Source organism: Netta rufina (assembly GCF_964035555.1).
Source record: "Netta rufina genome assembly, chromosome: 1".
NCBI lineage: Eukaryota > Metazoa > Chordata > Aves > Anseriformes > Anatidae > Netta > Netta rufina.
The window spans coordinates 188,004,847-188,030,394 of NC_140123.1; positions in this window are offsets into that span (position 1 = coordinate 188,004,847).

The following is a 25,548-nucleotide window of genomic DNA, read 5'->3' on the forward strand; positions in this document are numbered from 1 at the left end:
TGTTGTATTTTCTCCCCCTTCCTCTTTGAGGAGAGGGGGAGTGAGAGAGTGGTTGTGGTGGAGCTCGGCTGCCCACCTGAGTAAAACCACCACAGTCCTTTTTGGCGCCCCACGTTGGGCGCCAAAAAAGACTGTCGTGGTTCCACTCGAGTGGGCAGCCGAGCTCCACCACAGCCGCTCTCTCACTCCCCCTCCTCAAAGAGGAATGGGGAGAAAATATGTGAAAAGGGCTCAAGGATTGAGATAAGGACGAGAAAATCACGCAGTAATTATTGTAACGGGCAAAACAGACTCGGCATAAGGAGATAGTAAGATTTATTGCCTATTACTAACAAGCGAGAGAAGTGAGAAAACGAAGGAAAAAACAAACCAAAAGCACCTTCCCCCCCCATCCACCCTCTTCCACCTCCTCCCCCCGAGCGGCGCAGGGGAACGGGGGAATGGGGGTTATGGTCAGTCTACAGCACTTCTTCTTTGCCGCTCCTTCTCAGTCACTCTCGTCCCCTGTGCTGTGGGGTCCCACCCACGGGATGCAGTCCTTGATGAACTGATCCGGCGTGGGCTTCCCACAGGCAGCAGCTCTTCCAGAACTGCTCCAGATATGGGTCCGTACCACGGGGTCCATCCCTCAGGAGAAAACTGCTCCAACCTGGCTCCCCTATGGGCAGCAGCTCCTGCCAGATCACCTGCTCCTGCGTGGGCTCCTCTCCACGGGCTACAGGTCCGGCCCAGAATCTGCTCCGGCAGGGGTCTTCCACAGGCGGCAGCCTCCGTCAGTGCAGGGCCACCTGCTCCACCGTGGTCTCCTCCACGGGCTGCAGCGTGGAACCCTGCTCCACCGTGGTACTGCATGGGCTGCAGGGGGACATCCTGCTTCACCATGGTCCTCACCACAGGCCGCAGGGGACTTCTGCTCCGGCGCCTGGAGCACCTCTCCCCCTCCCTCTACACTGACCTTGGTGCAAGGCTGTTCTCTCACTCCCTTGACTCTCCCGGCTGCTGTGTGGCGCAGCGTTTTTTCCCTGTCTTAAATATGCTCTCACAGAGGCGCAAAACAACATCGCTTATTGGCTCGGATCTGGAAAACAATGGGGCCCTTCCCAAACATGGGGCAGCTTCTAGATCTTTCTCACAGAAACCACCCCTATGGCTCCCTGCTACCAAAACCTTGCCACGTAAACCCACTACAATTGGTTGAAAAGAAGCCCAACATGACTTGGCAATGTGCACTGGCAGCCTAGAAACAGCTCACAGTTGCCTTTTCCCATTACATATACTCTGGTTTGTGAGTCCCTTCATTCTACAGGTTTTGGTACTCTTCTATCATAACTACACCATCTGAATTTGATTTGTGATAGATTTAATCTGAGATTTAGGAAAATGGCTTGGATTCTTGAAGTTCACCCACATTACAGAAATAAAGATATCTTTTATTATACACACTAACAAATTTTACCCATCAATAAAGAGTCCCACTTTCTCTTTTGTATTTCCTTCCCTTTCTCCTGGGTCTTCTATTATTTCCCCCAAATTTTCTGACTTTCAGTCTGCTTTCAGAGGTTTTATTAGTGAAAGTTTATTTTCAATGTAATTAACTTGATTGACATCACATCTTAGGTTTTCATTTAAATGCTCATTTACTGTATTGATTCATGGAGATGTTTTTGTGATTAAAGAGTAACATTGTTCTGAGCTATAGTAATACCTCATGAGAATCCAACACACTGGCAAGCATACAGCAATAGCAAGAGTCTAAATGATGATTTCATCCCACCTAGAGGAATAATCAGATGCTGAAGCAAGTTTAGGGACCTAACACATCCTTAGTAAGGGAAGTGGTAAAAAGAATGATTTAAAACGTATTTTTGTTAAGTTGTACAAGTTCTTAATGGAGATCAAGGTGTTAATTTTGACCTTTGGATCTACAAATGTTTTCTTACATTTAAATTAAAAAGATCTTTAAACTTAGTAAAGATTTAAATATATACGTATACATATATATTAAACATATATATATATATATATATATATAAAAAATATACATATGCATATATAGTAAACATTATATTTACATAGTAAAATACTGCTCAGAAAAAGATTAAAAATTCATGGATGCAGAGAGTGTCAGATTCTGTAAAATGGTGAGTCAAAATTCTTCTGGAAAGGATTGTTAAGAAAAGCATTTTCTTTCTACATTTTCTATTTTGTATCCAGTGTCCATTTAGCACAAAATTCCCAAGCAATTTCAGGAGTAGAGACCAAGAATTTTACCAGGCCTGACCTGTCTGCTAGAGCATGGTCTCCTTTCTCTTGTGATAAGACCCATCCGTCTCTTTTTGCTCAGCCACACAACAAGAAAGTCCTGCCAGACTGAGTCTTCCTGAACAGCGGGAGAGGAAGCTAATTATCTAGCACATTAATTAATTAGCTTAAAAAATTAATCTGATGTACTGAAGGTACAGACAATAGGTATATTAACAAAGGCACTAGTGGAGATATAACTGGTAGCATTTCTTTTTCCCCTTGATCACTTGATCTTGCCAAACAGTGTCAGAAAGATTCATCATTTTTAATTGTATCAGTATGAGTAGATTTTCCCTCACCCCATATTTATAACTTTCCTTCTATAATAGCAAATTCTGATGGTGAACACTTTTCTTAATAAAAATAAAAATATAATAATAATAATAACAATAATAATAATAATAAAGCATAGTTGTTATACAGGAATTGTAGATCTTTCAGATCACACACAAGTGGAATAGGGATGAAAAAAATGAGAAGCTGGGTGAAGAAAGTTGTTTCCCTCAAATAAGCAGAATGGCTTATATTTTTATTCTATTTCACAGTGACCTACAGAGAAATATATATATATATATATTTCCACTACCATAGTTGTCAATTTTACATATTAAATGTAAAAGATGGTTAAGCCTGAAGCAGCTGCTTTCTACACAGTTCCTAAAGATCTGTCAGCTGCTTTTATATCTTTGTCCAGTTTATCCACTTGTGATCCCAGAGCCTAAATGTTATTTTTCATTCTTGCAACTTCTACCTCTAGGCAGATTTTTGTAACTTACTAATAACCTCTGTATAATGAGATGCCAAATATATGTACTGCTTCTCTGAATCGCAATACTATATATTAATTTTAAAACAAATGTTCCTAATGCTTTCATACTTTTAACAGACAAACAGCACTTTTAGATCTGACGTTTCTGTGTTTGATGTTAGCTGTTCCCATTTGAAACCTTATTAGGACACAGTGGGAATACAAGAAGGCATTCCTCTATGTACTTGCCAACACCAGTGCCTTAAGGCACAACTGTTTGCAGTTGTCAGGTGTCAGAAGATGTTTTTTCTTCTTCATCTCACATAGTTACTTCCTGGCTTAAAGTGTAGCAGTGTTTCACATTAACATCTACACTTTGTCATTTCTATTATTGTTTTGGGGTTTCCTTCCCCTCCCCCCAAGTTCAGTGTACAGCCAAATGAGTAAAAATCTAGCTGAGAAAGGAGAAAAGATTAACAGTCCAAATATATACGGGGAAAAAATAATATATATATATATATATAATGTGTATTATTATATATGTATATATAATTATGTGTATATATATATTGTGTGTATTATATGTGTATTTATTTATTTATTTATTTGTTTATTTCCCCAGAGAAAACTACTTTAGAGAGAAATAACAGATATGACTTTTATTAAACGAGTAACAGATTATGCATTCATGAAGTTTACTTAAGGACTAGGCTGGTACCATGAATTTTCATGAATAAAGATTAATTCTTATCTACCTCCACATTTCAGAAATAGTGACTGACTGTAAATAGGTATATTTTAGACTATAACTTATATAGTATTACCTTAACCATTGCATTTCATGATGCAGTTTCACAGGGCATGTTATGTTTGTCAGGGATAAGCAAGTGTAGGCTTTTCCACTGCATGAGAAGGGGAGCCAGGAGTGATAGGGCAGTGATTCCACCAACAAGCGACATTGTCCCACAGTACCAATGCAAGAAGAGAAGAGGATTGGTGTCTATGACCAGGAGCAGCCAACAGCCCTGTGATTGCCAGCCACGACCATAGTGACAAAAAAGTCTGAGACTGGGCCAGGAAGCCAAGTCAGTGAGGCTGGGTAAGGGACAGCAAGTGCAATGTCAAGGAGAAGAATATCTGCAACAAAACTCATGCAAGGAGATAGGGCAAAGACCTGAACTTAAGGTCCACAAAACATCTCTTTGTTGCTGTAGATTATTGTTTGGGGAGAATATGTAGGTAGACAGTATCAGAAAGAGTGTCATCACAGAAAGCTTACTGGAGCACAAGTTAAAAAAAATGTTGAAAGTTTGTGAGCTAGTAAAAAAGAACATCCAAAGTAGTAGCTTATTAACTACAAAGAGAAAAGAAAGGGAAACTATAGTTATTATAATTATATACTTACAAAGGAAATTATTTAAGTTCTGAATCTTGGGAAAATTATAAATAGAAATTAACAAAAACACTTCAGAGAAAAAGATGTTCAAAATTGTTTTTCTTGTGTGTGTGTCAGATACTCTTTCTCCTAGAGGTGATTTCTAAAAAGCCTGGTTGCCAAAAGTAAGGATAATTAATATCAGTTTTATTACTGATTTGTCTCCATTTCTGTCATACTGAGTCTATCAAAAGACTTGCATGTTCCTTCTCACAGCACCTCAGTGCAATTATGTTTTTCTATAAATCATAGGCAAAACAACAACAACAACAAAAAACAAAAGCACAGGAGGACTTATACAGTGATGGAAAAGGAGATAGGGGCAGATGCAGATAGTCTAGTTCCCCAGGTCTCATCACTGTGAGTACTACAGGACTCCCAAGAATCAGCAGCACTGTCAATTTTCACAGAGCATTTTTGTCGGAAAATACCATCTGTTATTATTACAGTATTACAAATAATATAGAGTAGGGAAATAAATATTTTCTTTATTTGTTTCACTGGGTTGCTCTCTTGAATTATGACATTCCTAGTGCAGGAGCAATTAGGTGAAGGATCCATCTGGTCAGACATGTAGGGTTGCAGTTAAATTAGTCACCTAGATACCTAGCAAAAACAGGCATTCCTCACCTATTTGCTGGAAGATATCACAGATGTCCAAAACAGGTCAGGTGATTACTGACCTGTCTATTGACAATCCCTATTCCTGTTTACTCACTATAAAAAGAGCCTAGACTTGAAAAGTTAGCAGGTAAATATCACAGTGAGTACCTCTATTTATTTCAGTTCCTCTCTGAAATACAGGGCAGAACAATGTGTTTGCACAACCATAAAAACCTGCAATTAGTTTTAACAGAGATGTACTTTTATAACCAGTTCACAAAAATTAGTGACCAGATTGTGTGAACTTCTCGGCAAGCTGAGCACTCAGGTTTTATGAAAATCCACATTCTTTTTAGTTGCTGAAGTAAAAGACATTTTATTTTGAAAATCTGGTCTGTAGTCTATGTGCATGTTGAGTCATTTTAACCTTGGCGTGCAAATTTAATCCCGTGATTAGATTATCATTGTTCTTAATATTTGCATAGACCGAGGGCCTCTTTAGGGCTAAGAGGAGCAATTTATGGCCTATTTATTCTTTCCTCATGCAAAATGCTAAGAAATTCATCAATATATACATATATATATATGTATATATATACATACATATATACATATACAATACATACATAAATATGTATAAATTACATATATACATGTATATATGTAATATACATATATATATGTACATATATATACACATAATATATGATCCCATAGTTTATACTTGAGTTAAAGTGTATATTATAGTTATGCTTTATAATGTTGAAACAGTACCAGTGATTCCAAAACAAAAGCAGGTCAGATAATACTAGAACATGAATCATAGTGTCTTAGGAAATCTGAGATACTGCTATAGAACAGACAGAATTCAAAAGACTGTTTTATGTCAAAAGAAGAAGACCCAAACAATTTAAGGGAATCTGCAACAATGTGTTAGCTGAATACAAACAGGGAAGATTCATTCAGTATTGGTGTGGAAATAATTAACATTATGAAAGGAAAGAAGACATTTATTTCCCAGGACTGTTCCATTTGTGAACAAAATTTGACCGTTTTGCAAAAAAAATATTAATGTATTTCTTCCTCCTTTTTTATAAAAATAAGGGGCCAATATATCACTATAATGGGCCAATTCTTACCTGTAAAGTTAATGGCATTTTTCTCCTGTATTTTGGAATATCTAGAGTAGATCTTAATCAACAATCCATATAACTTTATATTATACTCTTGGAAAGGTATAGTCATTCATCTGAAAATGTTAAAATTTGCTTCGTGCTCCAGGTTGGAGGAGCTGTCAGAGGGTTACAAAGGTAATTATAACACAAAGGCCACCTTCTGTAATTTTTTTTTGGTAATGAAACTGTTAAATCAGCAGAGCAGAGACCCATTAATGTGTACAGGGGTCATGCTACCATCCTGCAGGGGCACATATCGATGATTTAATAATTTGTGGTGGTTTTACTCAGGTGGGCAGCCAAGCTCCACCACAACCGCTCTCTCACTCCCCCTCTCCTCAAAGAGGAAGGGGGAGAAAATACCACACAGAGAACTCGAGGTTTGAGATGAGAAAAGTTTAATTAAAGGGAAATGGAATGGGAAGAAAAAGAAACAAAAGAAACAATAAGTCCGCGTGGAAGCACAGAGAGAGGGCAAAAAAAAAATATTCTCTACTTCCCATCAACGAGCAATGTTCGGCCATGTCCTGGGAAGCAGGGCCTCAAAACTCATAGTGGTTGTTCAGGAGGAACAGCCCCGTCCCCCATGAGAGCCCCCCTTTTTATTGCTGAGTATGACATCAGGTGTTATGGGATATCCCTTTGGTTGGTTTAGGTCAGCTGCCCTGGCGATGTCCCCTCCCCATCACTTGCGCACCCCCAGCCTGCTGGCTCTTGGGGGCTTGGAAGGAGTCCTGATGCTGTGCCAGAACTATGCAGCAGTAGACACAACACTTGAGTGATATCAGTGCTGTTCCAGCTACGAGTGCAGAGCAGAGCACTGTGGGGACTGCTGCAGGGAAAAGGTGACTCCAGCTCAGACAGACCCAACACATAATTACAGCAGGAACAGTAGTTCAGACCAGGTGAATAATTTCTGTATTAGAGAAACTGATGGAGTGAGTCACAGATTAATTTGGATATGGAAATCTCAAAGTTCTTGTAAAAGGAAATGATACTGAAATTTTTACATGGATCTTTAACATGAGATACTACTACCCACAACTTGTGAAGAATTTTTGGTAAGTGGTACAGTTCAAGGCTGTGATACTTAGTTGGCACTGAAATAGTTCAAGAGACAAATACTAGGAACTTTTTTTTTTTTTTTTTTCCCACAGATAAAACCAGTTTTAAACAAAATTGTCACTACTTTCACTTCGTTTTACTTTTACTGTCACAGTCTTTGTGGATAATGCTTATTGTAATAAGGTGGGGGTTGGTCTATTCTCCCATGTGCCTGGTGACAGGACAAGGTGGAACGGGCTAAAGTTGCGTCAGGGGTGTTTTAGGTTGGATATTAGTAAGAACTTCTTTACTGAGCAGGTTGTGAGGCATTGGAATGGGCTGCCCAGGGAAGTGGTGGAGTCACCATCCCTGGAGGTCTTTAAAAGACGTGTAGATGTTGAGCTTAGCGATATGGTCTAGTGGAGGACTTGTTAGTGTTAGGTCAGAGGTTGGACTTGATGATCTTGAGGTCTCTTCCAACCTAGACAATTCTGTGATTCTGTGATAATTTCATAAAATGTAAGTCAATAATAAACATGTATAAAAGTTTGGGGGCATAATCACATTTTTAAAGTTAGTCCTTCCAAGGGCCAGTGTTCCTTCCATGTCACAGGAAGGATATTTTGACAGAAATTATATCTTTCTCTACCACAAAATTCACTTCCAAAGTTGCTGTTCACATTGGTCCATTTTCAATAATACAAATCTATTTTTTTTTTCACTGTCACAAAATAATCAGTTGTATACTTTATGTGCATTTTTGAAACTTCTTTGATTACCTTAACCTCTCTCGGTTCACCTTATGGTTACAGTTGAATGTCTAAAACCCTTTCATAAACTAGCTTTGAATTACCATACTAACCTTATTGTCCTAATAAATGTTCAAAATACAGAACTAACCTACCCTCTATTTTTCTGCCTGGACTCAACTCTTGAGTCAATAGATGTTTTTGCTACATTATGTATGAACACCAAAACATCTCCACCTATACAGCAAATCTTGAGCTAGAAATATATAAAAAGAAATATTTAAATAAAATTAAAGTTGGGATGAGATAATCAGTAATAATAAGGGTATAATAGCAGGGCCACAAAGATGATACGGGGCCTGGAGTATCTCCCCTGTGAGGAAAGGCTGAGAGACCTGGGTCTGTTCAGCCTGGAGAAAAGAAGACTGAGGGGGGATCTTATTAATGTTTACAAATGCCTTAAGTGTGGGAGACAGAGGGATTTGGCCAACTTCTTTTCAGTGGTCTGTGAGGATAGAACAAGGGGTAATTGCCACGTTACGCACCAACATGTGAAAGAACTTCTTCATGGTGAGGGTGATGCAGCACTGGAACAGGCTGCCCAAGGAGGTTGTGGAGTCTCCTGCTATGGAGACATTTAAGGCCTGTCTGGATGGGCAGCCTGCTCTAAAGAACCTGTTTTGGCAGGGGGGTTGGACCCAATGATCTCTGGAGTTCCCTTCCAACCCCTACAATTCTGTGATTCTGTAATTTGTAAATTACACTCAACTAAAAAGAACTCTGGAAGGCTGAAATTCAAATGGGCAGGCATATAAGAAGCCTGCAAATTTTAAGAGAGAGGAATCTTCCATTAGAGAGGGCAAAATCATCCTAGTTCCTCATCCTACTCCACAATAGCCATTTAATGGATATCTATGTTAATGTAAGATTTTATTCTCTTTAAACACACATATTGAAAACTAAATCAAATACTTTTCCAATGGTTGTGTTCTCTGTTCAGCTACAGAAGTAGGCTTTCTCAGGCAATTAATCATTTTCTGCCTCGAGTTACAAAGATCCAAGTAAAAGGTACTGCTCTGGTTGAGTCACTGTGCATAGCTAATACAAATCTCCTTCAGGCCAGCTACCATACAGAAAAGGACTAAATATTAAAACTAATATCCATGCTTGATACTCTTAGATATCTAGATACTCTATCTTCTCAAAAGACTGACCTATTAACATGTTCATATGTAGAGTGCTTGTCAGTTGTGCCATCACCTAGGCAGTGACATAGCTCAAAGCTTCCCAAGAGAAATAGAAATACAAAGTAGCAGAGTCAAATCCAACGATGTTAAAATAATCCATATTTCAAGTAGTTTCTAAAAAAGACAGTACTGCTTGTAGCTGAGAGAAAAGTAAATAAGTATATCCACGTATGGGCTAAGAGAACAGCTGCTATTATCAACAAATTAAGATGTTAAAGCCCCAAACAAAGCAAACATTGACTTAAAGCAAGACTAAAGCAGTGGAATGTGACTCCCCAGACAGGTTTATGTTCATTAGGGATTCTCCTTCCTTTACTTTTCTGCTATTATGGAAATGATCTATCAGGTATAAGAACATAGCTCACGTGCCAGCTAGATATGAAAAGGGTAAGTTCTGCAGGGATATTTGCCAGAAAACAGTAAACAAAGCTGAGTTTTGTTGAACTGCAGATGTTAAGAACAAGTGTTGTTTATTGGTTTATTTATCTGATTATAGCCAGCAAGGGAGAAATCAATATAGTTAGTCAGGGATAAATTGCACACTTGTTACCTAGTATAACTTGAGCAGCTTGTGCTGAGATAATTACCACAACCTGTCTTAACTAAATTAGTTAAAAGTACAAGGATACAGAACCAATTTTCTCAACAATTATTTTATATCATGGTAAGACATGAAGAGAAACCTTGCTAACTTGAATAGATTACTTGAATAGATAACTGAAGTTCTTTCTTATTTATTTAAAGAAAATAAGTACACTTTAGATGGTTGTATTTTTGTGTGTATATAAATGTTTGAGAGGGCTATGTTTGCAGTACAGACAAGAATGAGGTTTAATTTGAAAATGTTGTTTAAACTTTTTTTTTTTTTTAAATTGAAAGTAGAAAAACAAAGTTTCCTGATAGCCAGAAATTGAGATTGCATAACATACAAGAAAAAAGGACTTCAGTTCATCCACAAACACCAGAAACCATGAAGAGAGCCTTGGATTAATAGTTTACAAGTGAAGATTGCCTGTTACTCAGAAGGAGATCAGGGTCAAAGCAGACATTTTCATGGGGCAAAATGATCCTTCATAATACAAAAGAATTGTAGCGTTACTAGAAAAAAACTTGAAGTGGAAGATAATTCACACAGGGTCTTATGTGCAAGAGAAAAGATGTCCCTCATTTTAGCAAATCCCTACATTTGAAATGACATTTGAGATCTCTTCTAATTCTTCACTGGTCTTAGAAGAATTACCAGAAAAATTATTGTATAAATATTGTTCAATGTAACAAACAAAACAGAAACCAAAATCCACAAATCTTTAAGTTTTCATTAGGATGATGGAGTTTTAGTTTTTCATTGCCTGTTCATTTAGTTATTCATTGCCTAGAAAAGGATGTCAAAAAGGACAGAATAATTTCCTTTTCATCTAAACATGCTCAGAATCTAATATTATAAAAGACTTAAGGAGAAGAATTTCAAAAATAAAACCACAGAGATCCAGAGGTTGTAGATACAACAATGAGAAAAATCTGTCAAGTGGAAAAATAAAGGAAAAGTTTTCACCTGGAAACAATGTTTCAATATATAACAAAATAAACATGATCTGCTATTTTGTTTTATTTCATGCTTCAGTAGTTACTATTAACCTCTCGCTGTCTTTAAACCAGATCATTTTAACACAAAATTATTCAGCTGTAATTTACTTTAGTCATTGTTTAACAGCATTCTCTCTGAGAAACAACTGTCTCCAAAAAGTGATTCATCCCATGTGGGAGTGTGGCCATGGGGGTCGACAAGCCCCACGGTTTGTGATAACATCAGATTCTTAACGATGAGGCCATCAGGAATGTAAAGAGTTTAGAGGGAACAAAGAAGGATGATTCAGGAGATGCCTTGTTGTCTTGGGTTGCTTGTTCTCCAGCCCTTAAGGCATGGAAGTTGCTGGGTGTTTGTGGTTGCTGGACAAAGTTGTTGACCAATGAATAGTTAAGGGAAAAGTACTGCTGTGTGGCGAATGGTCTGAGAAGGGAGCCTGTCCTCGATAAAAGGATAACGAAGTTATGTCCTCAATATGAGAGATGAAATTAGGCTCTCGGTAAGAGAGAGATGATGTTATGTCATCAATAAAGAAGTAGCAGTTACTGATCCTAAAAGAACCCTGGTGTCCATGTAGCCTTTACGCCACAATCCCACTTTTCCAAAGAGACTTAAGGATATCATCTACCAGAAACTATTGCAGTTGGTTAAAAACTTTCTATGAAATGGGAAAGTTATTTCAAATGACACTATAAATATTTCTGACATCTTATTTGGAAGGATTGCAAATTATATGGAAGAACTTGAATTTACTACTAGCTCTTTTAATAGATAGGTTATTCCAAACATTCCAAAAAACAAAATTAAGAAAGTTAATGTCTGTGACACATAATAGTTTAAGAATTAATTTTGTTACAATTCTATCCAAAAAGTGGTGTTCCTCAGGGGTCACTGCTGGGATTGGTGCTGTTTAACATCTTTGTCGGTGACATGCAGAGTGGGATTGGATGTACCCTCAACAAGTTTGACGATGGCACCAAGCTGTGTGGTGCAGTCAACATGCAGGAGGGATGGGGATGCCATCCAGAGGGGCCTTGACAGGCTCAGGAGGTGGGACCATGCAAATCTCATGAAGTTTAACAAGACCAAGTGTTGCATGTTGGTTGGGACAATCCCAAGCACAAATATAGATTCAGTGGAGAATGGATTGAGAGCAGCCATGAGGAGAAGGATTTAGGGTGTTTGTTGATCAATAGCTTGACATGAACTGGTAACGTGCACATGCAACACAGAAAGCCAACCATATTTTGGGCTGCATCAAAAGAAGCATGGCCAGCAGGCTGAGGGATGTGATTCTCCCACTCTACTCTGCTCTCTTGAGAATCCACCTAGAGCATTGCATTCTGCTGTGGGGCCCCCAGCACAAGAAGGACATCGACATATTAGAATGAGTCTACAGGAGGGTCGCAAAGGTGATCAGAGGGCTGGAACATTGATGAAGACAGGCTGAGGGTGTATGAGTTGTTCAGCCTGGAGAAGGCTCTGGGGAAATGTCATTGCAGCCTTCTAGTGCCTAAAAGGGGCCTACAAGAAAGCAAGAGAGGGACTTTTAGTCAATGAATATACTGATAGGACAAGGAGTAATGGTTTTAAACTGACTAACTAACTAACTAAATAAATTTAGACAAGGAAGAAGTTCTTTACTCAGAGGGCGGTGAGGCACTTCCATCCCTGGAAGTGCTGAAGGCCAAGTTGGATGGGGCATTGAACAACCTGGTCTAGTAGGAGGTGTCCCTGCCCATGGCAGGGCGGTTGGAACTATCTTTCAGGCCCCTTCTGATCTAAACCATTCTATGATTCTATAATTCTATGAAATATCATTATCTGTGAGCTTGGTGCAGCTTTCATTACAAATAGTGAAAGTTTTTTAAAACTCTTTATTGTTGAAATAGAACTGTAATTGGAAGGAGTTAATAATCTAAAAAATATATTAGCAATGATTTTTGTGCAAAACTATTTTTAGCACAGTGAAAGAAGACTGATTGTGTGAAAGATTTATTTTTATTTTATTTTATTTTTTTTTAATGAAGGATACACTGTTGTATTTGAAAAGTCATTGAAATGATTTAATTCTGTCACATTTCAGCATTACTAGAAAATCTCACTATATTAAACAATCTTGAAAAAAAATTATTATGGAGAAAAAAAAACACATAAATATTACTGAAATAACTATGTCTTTATAAATGTCTTTGTAATTTTAACTTGCTAGAAGTTTTCTCATGTCCTTGTTGTATCAGGTTTATCATTTCTAAATATTTTAGGCACAAAAATATGTAAAGAACATTTTAATACTGTTATTACACAGTTATTACATCTTGAAATCACTACATGAGAACAATCAGTACCATAGCTGTACTTAAAAAAAATAAATAAATTAGACCACCATTCTAGTTCTTAGCTTTTATACAGTACAGATCTAATAGAATAAATTATTGTGCTGGGCAACCCATGTCTGGACGCAGCACTCCAATTGGGGCCTCACAAGGCCAGAGAAGAGGGGAAAAACCTCTTCCCTTGATCTGCTGATGACTCCTCTGTTAATGTAGCCTGGGATGTAGTTGGCCTTCTGGGCTGCAAGCACGCACTGCTGGTTCTTGCTGAACTTTTTGTCCACCAGAACCTCCAAGACCTTCTCTGCAGGCTGCTCTTGATGAATTCTTCTAGTCTGATCTCATATCTGAGATTACCCTAACCCAGGTGCAGCACCTTGCACTTAGACTTGTCGAACCTCATTAGGTTCACATAGGCCCACTTTTCTAGCTTGCCCTTTGGATGGCATCCCTTCTTTCTGTTGTATCGACTGCACCACCCAGCTTGGTGTCATATGCAAACTTGCTGAGGGTTCACTTGATCCCACTGTCTATGTCATTGATAAAGATATTAAACAGTACTGATCGCAAGACAGACCCTTGAAGGACACCACTTGGAGACAGAGCCATTGACCACCACTCTCTGGGTGCAGCCTTCAAGCCAATTTCTCATCTGCTGAATGGTCCACCCATCAAATCCATATCTGTCCAATTTGGAGACAAGAATCTGGGACTGTGTCAAAGGCCTTACAGATGTCCAAGGAGAAGACATCAGTCAGTCTTCTCTTTCTGAATGACATGGTCACTCCATCACAGAAGGCCACCAGATTGTTCAGGCATGATTTGCACTTGCTGAAGCCCTGCTGGCTGTCTCAGATATCCTTGCATTGCATGTGCCTTGACATTTCTTCCAGGAGGATCTGTTCCATGATTTTTCCAGGTATAGTGGTAAGGCTCACCGATCTGTAGTTCCATGGCTACTTCTTTCTACTCTTTCTAAAAATAGGTGTGATGTTTCCCTTTTTCCAGTCACCAGGAACATCACCTGACTGCTATGATTTTTCAGATATGAGGCTAGAGACATGGGAAGCCTGACTGACAGTGAAGATTGAGGCAAAGAACTTGCTGTGTACATCAGCCTTCTCAATGTCAGTTGCTACCACTTCTCTCTTCTCACTCATAGTAGGGGGTATACTATCCTTGGCCTTTCTTTTCTCAGCAATGTACCTACATGTATAGTCTCCTTTCTTGTTATTTTATTTTATTTTATTTTTTTTTGTATCCCTTGCCAAGTTCAGTTCCATCAGTGCCTTGGCTTTCCAGATCCCATCCCTGCATATCCAGGCAGTAACCTCTACTCTTCCCAGGTCACATATTCCTGCTTTCACTGCCTGCGCATTTCCTTCTTTTACCTTAGTTTGATCCTTATATAGAATCCTTTGTTCCTTGCACAGTCATCCTGGTTTCCTGCCCTCCCTGCTTGCTTTCTTACACAGGGGGATCACGAGTGCTTGCGCTCTAAGAAAAACATCCTTAAAGAGTTGCCAGGTCTGATCAGTTCCTCTGTCCCTAAGGACAGTGTCCCAGGGGATCTCATCCACAGTGTCTTTAAACAGCTGGAATTTCATTATCTTAAATTTTGGGGTCCTGACTTTGCTCTTTTCCAGGCCCATTTTCCTTGAGATCACAAACACAACAAGGGAGTGGTCACAGCAGCCCAGCCTCCAATCTTGACTTCTTTAATCTTCTGTTCATCTGCGTTGGTGAGCACCAGGTTCAGTAATGCTTCTCTTCTGGTTAGTTTCTGGTTAGTCCAATACCTGGATCGGGAAGTTATCCTCAATGCACTCCAACAGTCTCCTGGATTCCTTACAGCCTGCTGTGTAGTTTTCCCAGAAAAAATCCAAGTGATTGAAATCCCCCATCAGAATGAGAATTTGTGCTTCTTGTAGGTGAAAAAAAAAGACCTCATTAACAGCTCCCCTTGATCAGGCAGACCCCAACCACAAGGTGTCCTTATTAGTCTGGTCCTTAACTTTTACCAGCAAGCTCTCAACCTGTCTGTGGCTGTTTTGCAGAGACAGTTCTTCACAATCAATCCATTCCCTGACATAGGGGGCAACACCTCCACCCCTTCTTCCTCTCCTGTCTCTTCTGAAAAGCTTGTAGCCCTCTATTACAATGTTCCAGTTATGTGATCCATCCCACCATATTTCTATGATAGCAATGAACTCATATATTTCTAATTGCACCATGGTTTCAACCTCCTTCTGCTGATTTCCCATGCTGCATTCATTTGTGTAAAGGCACTTCAGCTGGGCTATTGGTCACATCATCTTTTCAGACGAACCCTTCCTAATTGCTTTTGGACACTTTACAAGTATTTCTCTGTTGTTTCCTAAAGTGACACTGTTCCCAGGTTCACTTCCATCACTCAGAAGTACAACCCATTCCCCCAACCTATTCCCCTGCCACATCTAGTTTAAAGCCGTACTAATTAGGCCAGCCAGCTAGCTGCCTAGAACACTTCTGTCTGACCTGGTCAGGTTCTCCCCATCCAATCTCAACATGCCTGGTCTCTCAAAAGGACATCTGAGATCATAGAACCCAAAATCTTGAGCATGGCATCAGCCACACAGACAATCGTTGGTCTGTCAATAGTAATAATAGTATTTCATACTATCATCCTCATTATTAAATTCATAATATGAAAGAGTATGAATATCACATATTAAAAAAAAAAAATAAAATTGAATTTTCTGTCCTTAAGGGTGATATTTATGGCTACAGTTTATTTTCTGTAATTAGTATCTGCAGTGAAGTTAATAGCTCTTTAAAGAATCAGATATAGGCTGCTGGTGGCAAGTAGGAATTTGCTGGTAGGCAAGTACAGGACATTTGTTCGGTGTGAAGGTACAGGAAAAAAGTAAAAGCTTGAAAGGAAAAGATTATCTCCTCTCTCAAAACACTAAGCATACCAAAAGTGTCAAGCAGCACCACCTACTAACTTAAAGTGGAGGAAGTATTTTGTATTCAACTGCTCAAGACTCAAAGATGGAAAAAGCAACTGGATTCTCAGAAATGGTATGCTAGAATAACATATCAACTGATAATATCAGCACCTGAAATACTTGCAAATGATAAAATTACTTACTGATACCCTAAACTCTTACTTTGGTGAAGAAAAAAAATTAAGTCTAAAATCTATCAATCTTGGCTAATGATCACATGATAGCTTCAGCTGAAGAACTATCCTTTTCAATTAGCTTCTTTTGCTTATCACATTAAGGAATGAAGAAAAGAAACTTCCTGCAGAAATGAGTTTGTTCAGCTGCTTTTTTCTTTTGCAGCTATTGCAATATATGCTTATCAGTGGAGAGGTATTATTATTATTATTATTATTATTTTTATTTTATTTTCTATAATTTTCTAGTAAATACTATACTGTGAATACTACAATGTGAAGTCCATCCCTAAGGTGCAAAATGCTCCAGCACGGGTTCCCCCATGGGCAGCAGCTCCCCCCAGAACTCCTGTTCCTACATGGCTGCAGTTCCAGCCCGGGGCCTGTTTCTGTGGGGCTCTCCATGGGCCGCAGCCTTGTCCAGGCCACATCCACCTGCTCCACTGGGAGTTCCTCCATGGGCTGCAGCATGGAGATCTGCTCTGCCATGGGACCCATGGGATGCAGGGATATCAGGGATATCCCTGATATGTTGTTAGAAGATAAAACATTTCCCACAATCTTGATACTTTTAATTTAGAGCTTATGCCTGAGACTCACTCTCATCACTGCTTTAAGTGTGTTTTCTAGTTGAAACAGAACTGTTTACAAGTTCTGCTCTAGTGATTTGTCTTTTTAATGTATGTAAAATTTATTTTGCATGAATTTAATACTTGGCAAAATTAACACCACTGTTAAGAGTCAGATATTGAGTGGTCTTTTATTGTGCTAAGTGTTCACATAGCTCTCCCAATGTATCTCAGTCCTTACAAACAAATGTAGCTGTTTTCATCTTGCCCTGTCCAGCAATGTGGTGCTGTGTTATGTCAGTCTGTAAAACCTAAGTGAACATGCAATTTTTGCTTTTAAATATTACTGTATTTTTCAGCTTTAGATCATTTTAAAAGCCTTCCAAGACTTTGAGGAATACAACACATACAACACATACAACAGCTCCAAATTTATGAGGTGTCTACTTCATCCCATGCATAAGTGGCTGTATTGAAATGTCATAATTACAAAGAAAAACAAGCTGCCTGTTCAAAAGCTGCGATTCTCTGGAATTGGTGGCATGTATTTAGTAAAGTGTGTAGCTGCAGTTTGTTGACAGATATGAAATAACTTTTAGGGAAGTATTTGCCCTACATGGTACACAATAACCACAGATTATACTGTGGAATGGAAAGGAATTATGTAAGTGCTTGAACTATTTGGAATGCATATAAAAAAACATTTAATTTCTTTGTTAGTTGTGTTAGGTAAATAGTATGATGATCAATCTATTTGTGGATCTGTATGTGTGCATATTGGATTTTTTCTGTCAGCTGTCTCTTATTTTTTCTTGTCATTGAACAGCGACTTCTTAATGGAAATATTAAGAATAATAATTGTGTTTAGCTGGACAATCCTGTTTATGATTAAATATAGGGGCTTTTAGGTAACTAAGAACTGAAAAAATATATTTTAAAATACTATTTTGGAATAGAGAAACTGTACTCCATTTGTATTCTGAATATTTTGAAATATGAGTAATTACTCATAATAACTTCTGAAAATGTATTTTAATATAATTTTGAATCTTAAATATCATACATTAATTTTAAAACTCTCAACATGAATTATTTTACCTTGGTGACATTTTTTCTCTAGCAAACAATTCATTGATATTCTTACCAAAATTCAAATTGATATTTGAACCTGCCTAGAAAGAATTTTCCAGGAAAAAAAAAATATATTTTTTATTCTTTGCTTTCTTTCCTATCTTTGTGTATTATTTTTCTTTTCTTAATTCACTTTGATAGGACAAACAAATATGGAATGTTGCTTTTTTCATCTCTTTCTAGGTGTCTGAGGAAATTACACTTATGTGAGCTCAATATATATGAGTTCATAAGCAATTAAGCATATTTCTATCCCTAGTAAACTGTAGTTCTCTTACAAAATATTTGCCAAAAGTTATAAAATTGCCTGAAAAAAAAAAAAAAAAAAAAAGGTGAAAACAGGCAGCCATAGAGTAAACATGGAGGAAAGACTGCTAAGCTATTTTTCACTAATTTAAACAGTGTCAGGCCTACTGCTTTTTTCAACTTTTAGCTTGATAATTAAAATAACATTAGAATACTGATAGATCTATGAGAATTTTTGTATTTTGATTTCCCACATATATACATTTGTTATTATTTAACTGAATCTAGTTAAACAACATGTATATTTAAATAATTTGGAAAAATAATTTAAATAATAAAATAATTTAAAAAGTAATTTTTAAAGTTTTAAAAGTTTATTTTTAATTTAGGAACATTTTTTTATGTAAAAAGCACTCAGCAGCTACTCTCAATGGACAAATAACTTTTATGATTTCAGCTGGTAAAATGATTGTTGTTATAATTGTGATATTTTTGTTCAATAACATCATCATTATTTTGATCTTTGATCTCTGACTGCTAATACTTGTACGCAAAAGTCACTAGAAAAAAGAAAGATAATTATTGTATAGAAAATGACTTAAGAATTAAGATGTCTATCAAATTTAAGAAATATTTAATGTTAATAAAAATCCCTACTTCCTTACTTAATTGGGTTTGTTTAACTATTTGTAAACTAAAAATATGAACTTAGAATTTAGAATTATGTTAAAAGACATGAAAATACATTAGGACATGGAATTGCAGAGGTGAACCTCCACATGACATTAATGCACTGTACTTCACCACTCATTCAGACTTTGGGCAAAGAGTTCTACATAGTTCTGATATCATTGGAAATTTTTCCTTTCCTCAGATAATTTACATTTCTGACACTCTCTTCAATCATTGTCCTTATCAACTCAGAGTATAGTGAATGACAGATGCCTTCATCCTCTCCCTCACATCAAGAATGTTACAGCACATAGCAAATGTTTGACATATCTGTCTAAAATTATTTATATAGTGTCTCAGGGGAAAAACTGCTCAGTTCAAGTGGTTTAAATCAAAACTGGATTGAAACAGAGTATTGATTTACTAACATCCCGTGATTAAACAGCAACCAGTGAACTATACATTCAGAAACAATATTGCTAATACGGAGTTGCAATAGGAGACAGGGAGAAAAAGTTAATAAGCAGCTGCAAATTCCTAAAATCTTCTAACACAAAAATGCCCTGTCCTCCCAGCCTCCTCCACCTCTTCTCCCACTCTCTGTGGGCATGTGGGTACCCCTTGCATCCCTCCTGCAGGCAGTCTGGGATCTTTGGCTGCAGGGGTGTCCCCAACACCCCCATGCTTGTTGATAAAGCCCTGGCAGTACTGGTGCACCATGCTGCAGGGTCCTGGTGCTGCAACCCACACCACTGGTGTTCTTTGCTCCACAGCATCTCTCACCTCTTGAAATCTTTATGTTCACCTTATAGGCTTTTCAAGCTGTCTTCTTTGTTTCACACTCCCTTAAATCCCTTGGAAAGTGCTTCATCCACCTTTGTCTTCAGCATTACTGTTTTGGGGCATATACCATCAGATGTTTGGACTTATCTATTCACATACACTTACAGCCCAACCCAGCCTTGTCAGCCATTTTATCCAAGGCACGTGGACACATACACAGGTAGGGATACCAAGAAATACTCCTAATTCTGAATGACTGTTCATTGTGTCATAAAAATGACTGGGAATAATGCCATCTCTGGTAGTTACTTTGCTTCTTTCATAATGTTCATTGCTCCTTCTATAATTTCTTTTCTTGTTGAATATTTGCTTTTTGACTACTCTCTTTTAAGGTGTTTCCTGGCAAAGTGAATTCACAGGTAGAAAATAAGGATTCTCTGCTTCATAGAAGAACCACTTTGCTAAACAGACTTTCTAATCCAATTTCAGTTGGCTTTCACTCCAAATGCTGTTTTTGTCTGTTTGTTTATCTCTTTGTTTTTGTTTGCTCTTGTGGTGGAGGTGGAGATTTTTATTTTTTTTATTTTTTTTTTTGGCTTGCTATCAGCAGTGTTCATGTATCCTCATACCACCTTTTTCTCATTGCTTCAGATTTCTTATCACATCAGCCTAAACTCAAAGTCATCATCTGTTGTTGGAATAAGATTCAGTTTGTACTATCCTTTTTTTAATTTGGGACATAAGTGTGGCAATATGGTCAATTAATCCATCAGGATTTATTTCATCATCCTGTGGGAATATGAATTTACTTGGCACCTCCCTTTAGCCAGAACGTTAGTTAAGCATTATTAGATAGAAAACATACATTTATTCTGTAGTAGATGTTGTGAAATAGAGATGAGATGGATATAAACACATAGGTGTTAAATTATTTAACTTAATCAGAATATTTACCTTATGAAGGCTGCTAAAGTCCTTCAATAGAAAGATCTTTATTCATCCATTTTATTTATTTATTTATTTTTTATTTTTTTAATTTTGGGACATATTTCAACAAAGATCAGAATTTAAGGTTTATATCTTATTATATTTGTTATTTGCTGAACCTCCATCTCAGCTCCTTTTGGTTTCAGTGGGAACTGAGAACAGTCAGTCCCTTCTTAAGTTCGAGCTTCCATAAAAACTATAACTAAAATTATTTGTATGGGGCTTTGAACAACCTGATATAGTGGAAGGTGTCTTTGCCTCTCATGGCAGGCAATATGGAACTCTCCTTAAAGTCCCTTCCAAACCAAACTATTCTTTAATTCTATGATTCAATTTAAAGATAATGGTACACGTATACTGTTGTCAGCCCCCACAGTGCTAACTGTTAAATAACCTATGCTTTGTCTATTTTCTTGTACTTTCAACACCTTCAAGACTCAGGACAATATTGACAATATTGACAATATATGACAATGTTAATATAGTTAAAACATTGCAATACTTTTATGTTATGCCAGGTGTTTCACTTTTTTTGTTATTATTTTATTTTTTAACATTTCTCTTCTCTCTGTATGAGTATATCTGTGATTCCATACTGATTAGCACCATGGATTTTAGCAGTGATGACTTACATAATTGTCTCTGTAGAAAGAGGTGTGTATTGAATCTCATGTAATGTCTCTGAGTGTCAAAGAACAGAATAATCACAGATTCTGTTTTAGCATAAGACAGAGCATGTGAGTAATCCTCCTTCATTTGCTTTTTAAGCTGAAATTTGTCTTAACATTACAAATTGTTGGACACTGTGTAAGTCAGGTATTCTCTTATTTATGCTATGGGGAGTAAGATGATGCTTTCTTTACATAAAACCACATTCAATTTCTTTTAAATTTTTATCTACATTTGTAGAGCAGCACAACCTCCTCTCAGTGCCTACTTTAGCATGCTTCTTGTCACAGTGTACAGCTAATAGCAATCTGATGGTCCATTCATATTCCTCCTTTAGGAAGGAATTCATAGCTTTGGAGTAACTCTGTCATTCAGGGACAAAGGTGATACTCATGTCATTTTACAAGGCTATGTCTCTCCAATCCATCATATTTTCTGGATACATTTATAGAGTTATTTTGTGTCTTCTCTGCCCTTTGTCTGTTCCCTTATTTTACCTTGCATTATAGAGTTTCCCTGTACTCTTCTGCTCCACTTCTCTTTTAGTGGATGAAATGATGATATGGACATTCAATTAGTACTGAATTAAAGAAAATTATGCCTAGTGTACAGTTGTTTTATGATGTATCAATGTTAGTGTCAAATAGATTAGTCTGCAGAACCACATGGACCCCGGGAAGAAACCCTCCAAAGCATGTCAAGATTGGGGGCAGCGACCATGAGATGGTGGAGTTCAAGATGGAACTTGGTGGAAGAAGTAAGGCTAAAAGCAGGATTGCAACCCTGGACTTTTGGAGAGCCAACTTCAACCTCTTCCGGGACCTGCTTGGGAGTATCTCATGGGCTAGGTTGCTAGAAGGCAAGGGTGCATGTGAGAGCTGGGATACATTTAAACGGCACTTCTTCCAAGTTCAGGATTGGTGCATCCCTAAGAGTAGAAAATCAGGAAGGGGGGCAGGAAACCTGCATGAATAAGCAACGAGCTCATCGATAAGATCAAAAGGAAGAGGAAGGGTTATGAAATATGCAAAAAGGTCCTGTCCTCTTGGGAGGAGTATAGAAGGATTGTCAGGGCCTGCAGGGGCATGAAAAAGAAGGCTAAAGCCTAGAGATGAGGCTTGCAAAAGAGATAAAAGATAATAAGTTTTTTTTAAGTATGTAAACAGTAAAAGGAAGACTAGGGATAATGTGGGTCCCTTGCTGAACGACGTGGGTGTCCTGGTAATGGGAGGCACCGAGAAAGTGGAGATACTGAATGCTTTCTTTGCTTCAGTCTTTGCTTCAAGGACTACCCCCACCTTCCCCCTCCCCCGGGACTCCTTGGCCCTGGAGGCAGCAGAAGGAGTCTGGGAAGTGGAGATGTCCCCCCTTGTTGACTAGGGAGTGGTTTGGGAGCATCTGAGTGGGCTCAATGCACACAAATCCATGGGTCCTGATGGGATGCATCCACATGTGCTAAGGGAGTTGGCAGAGGTGATGGCCGAACCACTCTCTATCATCTTTGAAAGGTCCTGGAGAACAGGAGAGGTGCCTGAAGATTGGAGGATAGCCAATGTCACTCCGGTCTTCAAGAAGGGCAAGAAGGAGGATCCAGGAAACTACAGGCCAATCAGTCTCACCTCTGTTCCTGGAAAGCTTGTTCTTGATGCCACCTCCAAGCAATTGGAAGAGAAGAAAGTTATGAGGAGTAGTCAGCATGGATTCACCAAGGGGAAGTCGTGCTTCACCAACCTCGTTGCCTTCTATGATGGCATCACCAGCTGGGTAGATGGGGGGAGAGTGGTGGATGTCATCTATCTTGACTTTAGCAAGGCTTTCGATACTGTCTCCCATGACATCCTACTAGCAAAGCTGAGAAAGTGTGGGATAGAGGAGTGGACAGTAAGGTGGATTGAGAACTGTCTGACTGGCTGAGCTCAGAGGGTGGTGATCGGTGGCACAGAGTCTGGCTGAAGACCTGTGACTAGCGGTGTTCCCCAGGGGTCGGTGCTGGGTCTGGTCTTGTTCAACATCTTCATCGATGACCTTGATGAGGGAATAGTGTCTGCCTTCAGCAAGTACGCTGATGACACAAAGCTGGGAGGAGTGGCTGACATGCCAGAAGGCTGTGCTGGCATTCAGCGAGACCTGAACAGGCTGGAGAGATGGGTAGGAAGAAACCAAATGAGGTTTAATAAGAGCAAGTGTAGAGTCCTGCACCTGGGAAGGAACAACCACATGTATCAGTACAGGCTGGGGGACGACCTGCTGGAGAGGAGCTCTGAGGAGAAGGACCTGGGTGTCCTGGTGGATGACAGGTTGACCATGAGCCAGCAGTGTGCCCTGGTGGCCTAGAGGGCCAATGGGATCCTGGCATGCATTAAAAGGAGTGTGGCCAGCAGGTCAAGGTAGGTGATCCTCCCCCTCTACTCTGTCCTGGTCAGGCCTCGCCTGGAGTACTGTGTCCAGTTCTGGGCTCCCTGGTACAAAAAAGATAGGGATCTTCTGGAAAGAGTCCAGCGGAGGGCCACAAAGATGATACAGGGCCTGGAGCATCTTCCCTATGAGGAAAGGCTGAGAGACCAGGGTCTGTTCAGCTGGGAGAAAAGAAGACTGAGCGGGGATCACATCAATGTGTATAAATACCTGAGATGTGGGGGACAGAGTGATTTGGCTTATCTCTTTTCAGCGGTTTGCGGGGACAGAACAAGGGGTAATGACCACAACATGGATCACAGGAAGTTACACACCAGCATGCGAAAGAACTTCTTCACAGTGAGGGTGATGGAGCATTGGAACAGGCTGCCCAGGGAGGTTGTGCAGTTTCCTGCTATGGAGATATTTAAGGCCTGTCAGGATGCCTACCTGGGCAGCCTGCTCTAAGGAATCTGCTTTGGCAGAGGGGTTGGACCCGATGATCTTTTGAGGTTCCTTCCAGCCCCTTCAGTTCTGCGATTCTGTAATTATTTTCACATGTACTAAGTAAGAACAGAAGACAGAGAAATGCAAAGGAGTTCAGAAGACGTTGCAAACAGAAGACTGTGAACTGCAAAGGAGTGCCTAACATGTTCACATTTAACAAAAGGATAACTAACATGTTAAATGATACCCAGTTAAAATCAAATAAACTCTAATGTATTGTACATGACCAAAGATAAAAACAGTCTAGTTGAAAAGTAGTCTTTGTGATGATTATTGCTATGACTTACAACAACAAATAAGCCAGATTGGGAAAACAAATGTTCAAAAGGGTTAAACCTGTGGAGCCAGCTGTTTTGCTAAATTATCCTCATCCTCTTCTTAACAGTGTGCTGTGAAACCATGCTTCTTTTCCAGACCTCAGACCTGCTGGTTAAATGAGTTGCACAGTATTTGATTACAGAGTGTAATCAATGTGTTGCAAAACTGAGTGAATAATTCATAATGTGTCATTTATCTGACAAATTTTGCCTCTGTTTCTGTTTGCCAGTTGTCAATGAGAAGATTATGATGGTCTCAAATGCATCCTTTATTTGAATTTATTTGCTGAATAATTTCCACAAATGATTCTTATTCTGTACCTCATCTGCAGGCAGTTTGCTGTGTGTTAAACACTGGAAGCTGCAGTTGTTTTTATTTTTTCGGGCATATGGATCATGTGATGTTCCTCTGTTTCCTGAACAAGTAACAACTAAAGATCAAAACTCCATATTCATTTTTCTACCAATATACACTTAAAATTTATTTGTTAAACCAGCATGCCTTACTAGTCTACAAACTCCAAGCACAAAAACCAGACTGATCCATTATTTCTAAGCTCACCAAAAGTCACAAAAATAATGCCAAGATATTCAAGTTCACTTTTGTTTTTTACTTACTCTTCAGTCATTCCAGTACATTCAGATTTCAGTTGCTTCACCTTCTGCAAAATATCTATGGATAGATAACTCTCCAATGGAAGGCTATACTCAAGGGGGATCTGCTAGGAGAGAGGGATCAATACATACCCTGTAAGAACAGCCAAAATGTTGGGTCTTACAGTTAGAGACAATACTGTCTCTCCATGTCCCAGTTCTTTTATTTTTGGATGTGCAATGGCCCAGTTTCTGTAGACAAAGAACTTCTTATTCTCTTTGAATTTCTCCCA